The sequence below is a fragment of the Sturnira hondurensis genome, unplaced genomic scaffold (genome assembly GCF_014824575.4).
Source record: "Sturnira hondurensis isolate 20B ecotype Veracruz unplaced genomic scaffold, ASM1482457v3 Scaffold0014302, whole genome shotgun sequence".
NCBI classification, from domain to species: Eukaryota; Metazoa; Chordata; class Mammalia; order Chiroptera; family Phyllostomidae; genus Sturnira; species Sturnira hondurensis.
The window spans coordinates 9,905,930-9,913,104 of record NW_028086933.1 but is presented as its reverse complement, the minus strand read 5'-3'; positions in this window follow the sequence as shown (position 1 = coordinate 9,913,104).

Below are 7,175 nucleotides of genomic sequence, written 5' to 3'. Positions count from 1 at the left end.
CTCCACCTAATACACACACACCATTAACTTAGCACCTGCCTGATCCTTATAGGCTTTCAGCTTATAGTTGTTCATATTTGGCATCTAGAAAGTTCACGATGAATAAGAATACAAAAGTGAAGGGTGATTTGCAAAGGGGATATGTAAAGGTTCTATATAAAAACTTGACCTTAAAATTTTTAAAAAATTTCTAAGTATTACTCTTCATTTGTCAGGAAACATCGGACCTGGATTTGACATTTGCAGAGAGCTGGCCGTGTCTCTTTCAAATGGGCATAGAAAAGTTCTGTCAACAAGGAGTTAGTCTATTACACATACCTTTCTTTATGCTTTTTTTTTGTTTGATCAAGTGCTGACATTGCCTTTGGGTCTTGACCTTTCTATTCACTAAATAGGAAAGCATAAAGTCAACCCAGAGGCTTATGGAGAGTACTTCTGTTAGAAATGGTTATTTCTGGTACACAACACTAAAATAGTTAGCAAAAATGCTATAGGTTTTCCCAATGTGTATTTAATGACACATTCATATCATATAATAGTCAATGATTTACTTGAATGGAAACTATAAAAATATATAAATGTGATGAGTCTTCAACTGCAAAGGAGAGCTCAAAATATCCACACGATGCAAAATGGCTACATGTCAAGACATTTGGAGAAAGCTAAGATGCACTTTAATTTTATAGGAAAGACAAGACTGCGCCACTTGATAAAGGCTTCAAGGTTGTGGGGATGTCTCTGCAGAGCAGAGCTGTTTGCTGAGCTTTGGTGACTGGGATTTAAATACTAATTTTATTGTAAGGGATCATAATTTATGTCATCAAAATAAACAAAAGACAGTTTTATTTCACAAAAAATATAAGAAATAAGAGTGAATCTGGCATTTGTATTTTTAGCATAAATCCATTTCACTTATAATATCCCACTTCATGTAATTCCTAAAACCCTTTAATGCTAACTTAAGTCGATATGTCTACCTTCAGGAAATGTACTTACTACAAAGAACATCACAAAAATCATTCAAAAGGTAAAAGAACAAAAATAAATTCCTGAGTGTTTTTTATTGATTGACTTTGTATTGTTTGTCTAATGTAAAATACTTTGGAGTAAAAGATTAAATGTTGAATTTTTATTTAGTAAAGATGCAATAATTTATGTCCCCTGGAACAAATAATTCTAATGATACAGTTTCTGGTCTTTTGAGATAAACCAGTTTTGTATCCAATCAGCAATCATATTCTAGCCCTGCCTGGTTTCTTAAATTCTCTTTGAATATTTGGAAAATCTTAGGGGTTTGCTCATTAATTGTAAGCTTCATAAGATTGCTGACATATTTTCATTTAGTATATACATAATTTTATCTTTGAGAAAATTATACATTAAAATTCATATTTGCAAAAGACAAGCCTCATATCAACTTGTCATGCTAAAATGTTTAGGACACTAGAGCTCCTTGGAGATCCCCTGTGGACTTTTGACAAATGCATCAATTTCTCTGGGTTCTTTCTTTACTAAACTTTGAAGTAAGAACACTAATATTATTATCTCTGTGATTCTAAGGGGCCAATTTAAATAAAGTCCTTAGTAAGCCATGATAAAACAAGGAAAAGCCAATCATAGAAAGGAAAAGTCTAGAAATTTAATGTCATGCTGCTCTTAGAGATTCCCACATGTAGCCCTTGGAACTAGAATTTACACTGAGAATTGCTATACATGGCAGATCAAATACACAAAGTGGATGAATCTTCACGTCCCACTTTATTAGTAAATCATAAAATCTGTTTTCCTTTTCTAGTGCTCTTTATTCAGTATTTCCAGGTCTTTGATATTGCCTGTAGGGGAAGCATGACTCCAATGGACTTAGGTTATCATTCTATATATTTAATTCATATATTAAAGTTCTCTCCTTAAATTCACAGTACTAGTGAAGAATGGAGAAGTAGATATTAGCTTAAATTCTCCAGATTAACATTTCATGATGTTCACCAAGTTTTCTTGGTAGCAACTTAAGTTTTTCCAATCTTGAGCTCTCCAAATAATTCTATTACAGAGCTACTCTTAACATCTCCATTTTATGAATGAGAAATTAAAACTCAGAGAATTGAAATATTTTAACCAAGATCACACAGGTGGTACTTGCAGAGCCAGATTTTATAAGCTCTGGAATCAGACTACTTGAATTTGAATTTTGATCAAAATGGCAGCAATAGGCAGCTTCTTAAGATGGTTCCCAAGGATTCTTACTTTCCCCTGTGTAGTCCTCTCCATCACTAAATCAGGTGACCTGAGTAACCAGAAGGGTATCAAAATGACAGGGTCTGACTTCTGAGGGTAGGTTATAAAAGTCATTGTAGCCTCTGGCTTGCTTTCTTGAGTCACTTAAGATCACGTTCCTGCTCTATGTAAGATCAGCTGCTAAGTCATGAGGATACTCAAACAGTACTGGAACAGGGTGCACATTGCAAGGAACCGAAGCTTCCTGTGAACAGCAAGGACTAACTTGCCAGGGATTTTGAATGAGTCACCTAGAAGCAGATCTTCCAGTCCCATTTAAATCTTCAAATGATTCCAGCTCCACTAACATTTTTACCAATAACTCACATGAGATCCTGAGATATAATCACCCAGCTTATATACCACTGAATTATTAACAAAAGTGTGAAGAATAATAAATGCATAATAAAAGTATTTCTTTTTTGTTTGATTACCTATGTTTATTTGTTCCATTTTTTTATTGTCATTCAAGTACATTTTTTGCCTTTCCCCTCACCCCTCCCCACCACTCCAGCCCTCCCCCCCATTTCTACCCCCCCTTGTTATTGTCCATATGTCCTTTATAATTGTTTCTGTAAACTCTTCACCCTTTCCCCCCATTATCCCCTCCCTTCTCCCCTCTGATCACTGTCAGCCCATTCTCAATTTCAATGTCTTTGGCTATACTTTATTTGTGTGTTCGTTTTGTTGATTAGGTTCCTGTTAATGGTGAGATCATATGGTATTTGTCTTTCACTGCCTGGCTTATTTCAGTTAGCGTAATGTTCTCCAGTTCCATCCATGCTGTCTGGGAAAGGGTAGGAGCTCCTTCTTTCTTTCTGCTGCACAGAATTCCATTGTGTAAATGTACCATAGTTATTGATTCATTCATTTACTAATGGGCACTTGGGTTGCAAATTAAAACCACAATGAAATACCACTTCACACTGGTGAGAATGGCCATCATAGACAAAGCAACAAACAACAAATGTTGGAGAGGTTGTAGAGAAAAGGGAACCCTAGTGCACAGTTGATGGAACTGCAGACTGTGGTGCAACCACTATGGAAAACAGTATGGAATTTCCTCAGAAAACTAAAAATGGAACTGCCTTTTGATCCAACAATTTCACTGCTAGGATTATATCCTAAGAACCCTGAATCACCAATCTAAAAGAATTCATGTGCCCCAATGTTTATAGCAGCACAATTTACAATAATAAAAGTATTTGTTTAAGACTATTTTTATTTCCTTCTAATCAAGACTTTTTGAGAGTCTCAAAATTAAAAGGTGTTTATACTATGGTAGTATTGCAATATATTGCCATTGGGCATTGGTAAGGTTATTAAGTGTTTATTGGAGACAGAAGTAGTCAAATCTAATGCATTACCACCGGATCATTCTAGCCTTCTCCTCCTGCTTAACCATAAACACTACTCAAAAGAGTGAGTAAAAACTGGCTCCAATGATCTGCCATTTGTTTACTTATTTTTTTAATTAAGTATTTGTTTTGTGGTGTCATAAGAGTTAACCCCTCTCCATGAGAAAATAACTTTATCAACTATAACACAATTCTCATGTCAGTTTATTTCTTCTTTAGGTTGATAGATTCCACTCATTTCCAAAGTCAGTTTATTTCTTCTTTAGGCTGATAGACTCCACTCATTTCCAAAGTTACTCAAGGCACCTCCTTTTCCCCCAGGCCATAAGTCAGTTTGTTTCTTACATTTGTAATGTAGATACATTGTCTCAACACATTCTGAGTTCCATCTTTGGGTCCACAAAATTCCAAAATGACTTATTATTATTAAATTTTCACATATTAAAGTTTACCCTTTGTGCTCTGAAATTATACAGATTTCACAAATGCATAGTGTAATAGACTTACTATTACAGTATCTTACAGAATAGCTTCACTGCCCCGAAAAATTCTCTAAGCTTCACCTAGTCAAACAAAGCCTCCTCTCCCAACCCCCGTCCACTGCTAATCTTCTCACCATCCCTCTTATTTTGCCTTGTTAGGTAAGCCATATAATTAGTGCCATAACCTTTTCAAGCTGCTTTCTTTCCCTTAGAAATATTCATTTAAGATTTATCCATGAATTTCAGTTGTTTGCTATGAAACTTCTTTTTATTCTTGAATAACATTCATTTTTTTACAATATGACTTGTGCTTTTAATGTTGTTTTTGAAAACTCATAATTAAGTCAAAAGTCATTTGGAGGTTCCCAATGTTTACTTCTAGAAATTTTATAGTTTTACATTTTTTGCATTTAGTGCTACTATAAGTTTTGAATTCATTTTTCTGCAAGATTTAAGCTCCTTCTCTAGGCTTACTTTTTGGCATATTGCTGTCCAATTTTCCCATCACCATTTGTTGAAAAGATTATCTTGTCTCCAATGAATTGTAATTGCTCCTTTGTCAAATATCAGTTCACTCTATGGGTGGGCTTATTTCTGTGACCTCTATTCTATTGCATTGATCTATTGTTTATTATTTCATCAATACCAGAATGTCTTGATTACTGTATCTTTATAGTAAGACTTGAAATCTGTTGTGAAGCTTCTACCTTTGTTCTTTTTCATTAGAGTATTGTGAAGCCTATTCTAGGAGCCTTCCCTTTCTATATAAACTTTAAAATGAGTTTGGCAATATGCACAAAATGCCTTCACGTAATTTGGATTGAGATTGCACTGCCTGTAGCCCCAGTTGGTAAGAAAAAAATCATCACACTCAAAAAAATCATCACACTCAACTACTTATGGTGGCAGATGATAACTAGACCTATTGAGGTGACCTGATACATACAAATATCAACTCATTATGTTGTATAATATTGTGTGTCAATTGCACCTTAATTTAAGAAAAGATGGCAAAAATAAAACCAAAGAGAGACTTAAAAAAACAACACTAGAATAAGTGTTTGGATAACTAAGGATAGAATAAGAAGAGGCAATCCACCAGTCTGAATGTATTATTTCAAAAACACGTTACTCCAGCATTCATTCTACTCCAAAGATAACATGCAAGACACAAATGATAATTCTTTTTTTTAAGATTTTATTTATTTATCTTTAGAGAGGAAGGGAAGGAGAGAAGGAGAGAAATATCAGTGGATGGTTGCTTCTTGTGAGTCCCCGGCTGGGAACTGGCCTGCAACCCAGGCATGTGCCCTGACTGGGAATCGAACTGCGATTGTGTGGTTTGCAGGCCCGAGCTCAATCCACTGAGCTACACTAGCCAGGGCTGATATTTCTTTTATAGCTCTGGAAACATGCCTTCACAGAGGTGCTCAATTTAAAGACCCATACTCTTCCATGAATATTTTATACCCCTTGCAATAGAATCTCTGTGCTGAACCTTCAGTCTCATTCCTTTCTTTCTCTAAATATTTGCACAACCTGACATACAAGTGGAAATTATTTTCATAGCTAACTTTCCTCTTTATTAAAGCCGCAAGCTTGTTTGACAGGAAGCATTTGAAAGGCAATCACTAAATTATATAGGAGATTAACAAAGAAGATTTTATACCCAAAGATAAACTAAGTAGTTCATTTACATGGCCATTACTTTTCCAATCTTTTAATCTCTGAAAGTAAATACCAATGCATATACTGATGAATACAAATAACAGACATTATTTTTTGTGTTTCATTTTTCTTTGAATTTCTCTATGGTTGTTAAAGACTGAAGTTCAAATTCTCATTGAATGGTTATGTTTAACACTTTTATTCTAAAATACTATTTTCAATTTAAAATTCACTGGAAAATTCAACTCTTTGGGGAAATAAATGCATTTGGAAAACTGAATTTTAAAATAAGTAAGGTATTTAAATACCACTTAGAAAAGACCAAAACTACATTTTATTTAATATATGCTTCAATATATATGATGAATACTTTTTATTGAAAGGTGTGGCAAGAAGGTATAGTGCATAAATCAATGTTTTATTCCTGTCTAAGTACCCCCACAACATTCTTTAAAAAATGAGTATATATTAGATGCTTTGACATTTTTATAGAGTAATAGTCTATTTCTGGCATTGCACTTTTTAAATTCTATATTAAATGCTATAAATATTGAAGAAAATCAAAATGATCTGTGAATATTTCTGTCTAATCTAACCTATATATCTTCTTCTTTTTCATATGTAATAGAGAGATTTAAAAGACAATTAATTTTTTTAAACCTCAGCCCTCCTTTATTTATTTTTTAAGGTTTTCTTTTAAGATTTTTTAAATTTATTTATCTTTAGAAGGGAAGGGAAGGAGAGAAATATTAATGTATGGTTGCCTCTCGTGAGACCCCTGCTGGGAACTGGCCCGCAACCCAGGCATGTGCCCTGACTGGGAATTGAACCGCGATTGTGTGGTTCGCAAGCCCGTGCTCAATCCACTGAGCTACACCAGCCAGGGCAAAAGACAATTGATTTTCCTTCCATTCAAAAGTCTGACACTATAAATATCAGAGTAGTAAATATATTCCATGTTGATGATTTTGAAATAAAGAGATTACTTTATTATTATATTGATATAACATTTTATTTTAATTATGTTTTTAAAAATCTTACTTTGATGCTGGCCATTAAAATATATTTTTCAAATGAAGACTGTTAACAAGTAAGATTCATACCAACATTAAAATAAGAACTTGTCAAAGTGACCAACTTTGAAAAGTATTAAAACATTATACAGGTTGTAATGTCACATATTATTTTTCAAAGTTTGATATAATAAAGCTGAGGATACTGAGGCCCTCACAAGTTAGTCCATTTTATTACACAAAGAAAATGATATATTAGGAATTTCAACTCATATCTGCTTTGATTCAGACACCACAGCAGTGTCTGTGGCATTGTTGGTAAGATGAGACAAATTCACATGGACTACCCAGTCCTGAGGAGGAAAAGAGATGGCATGACC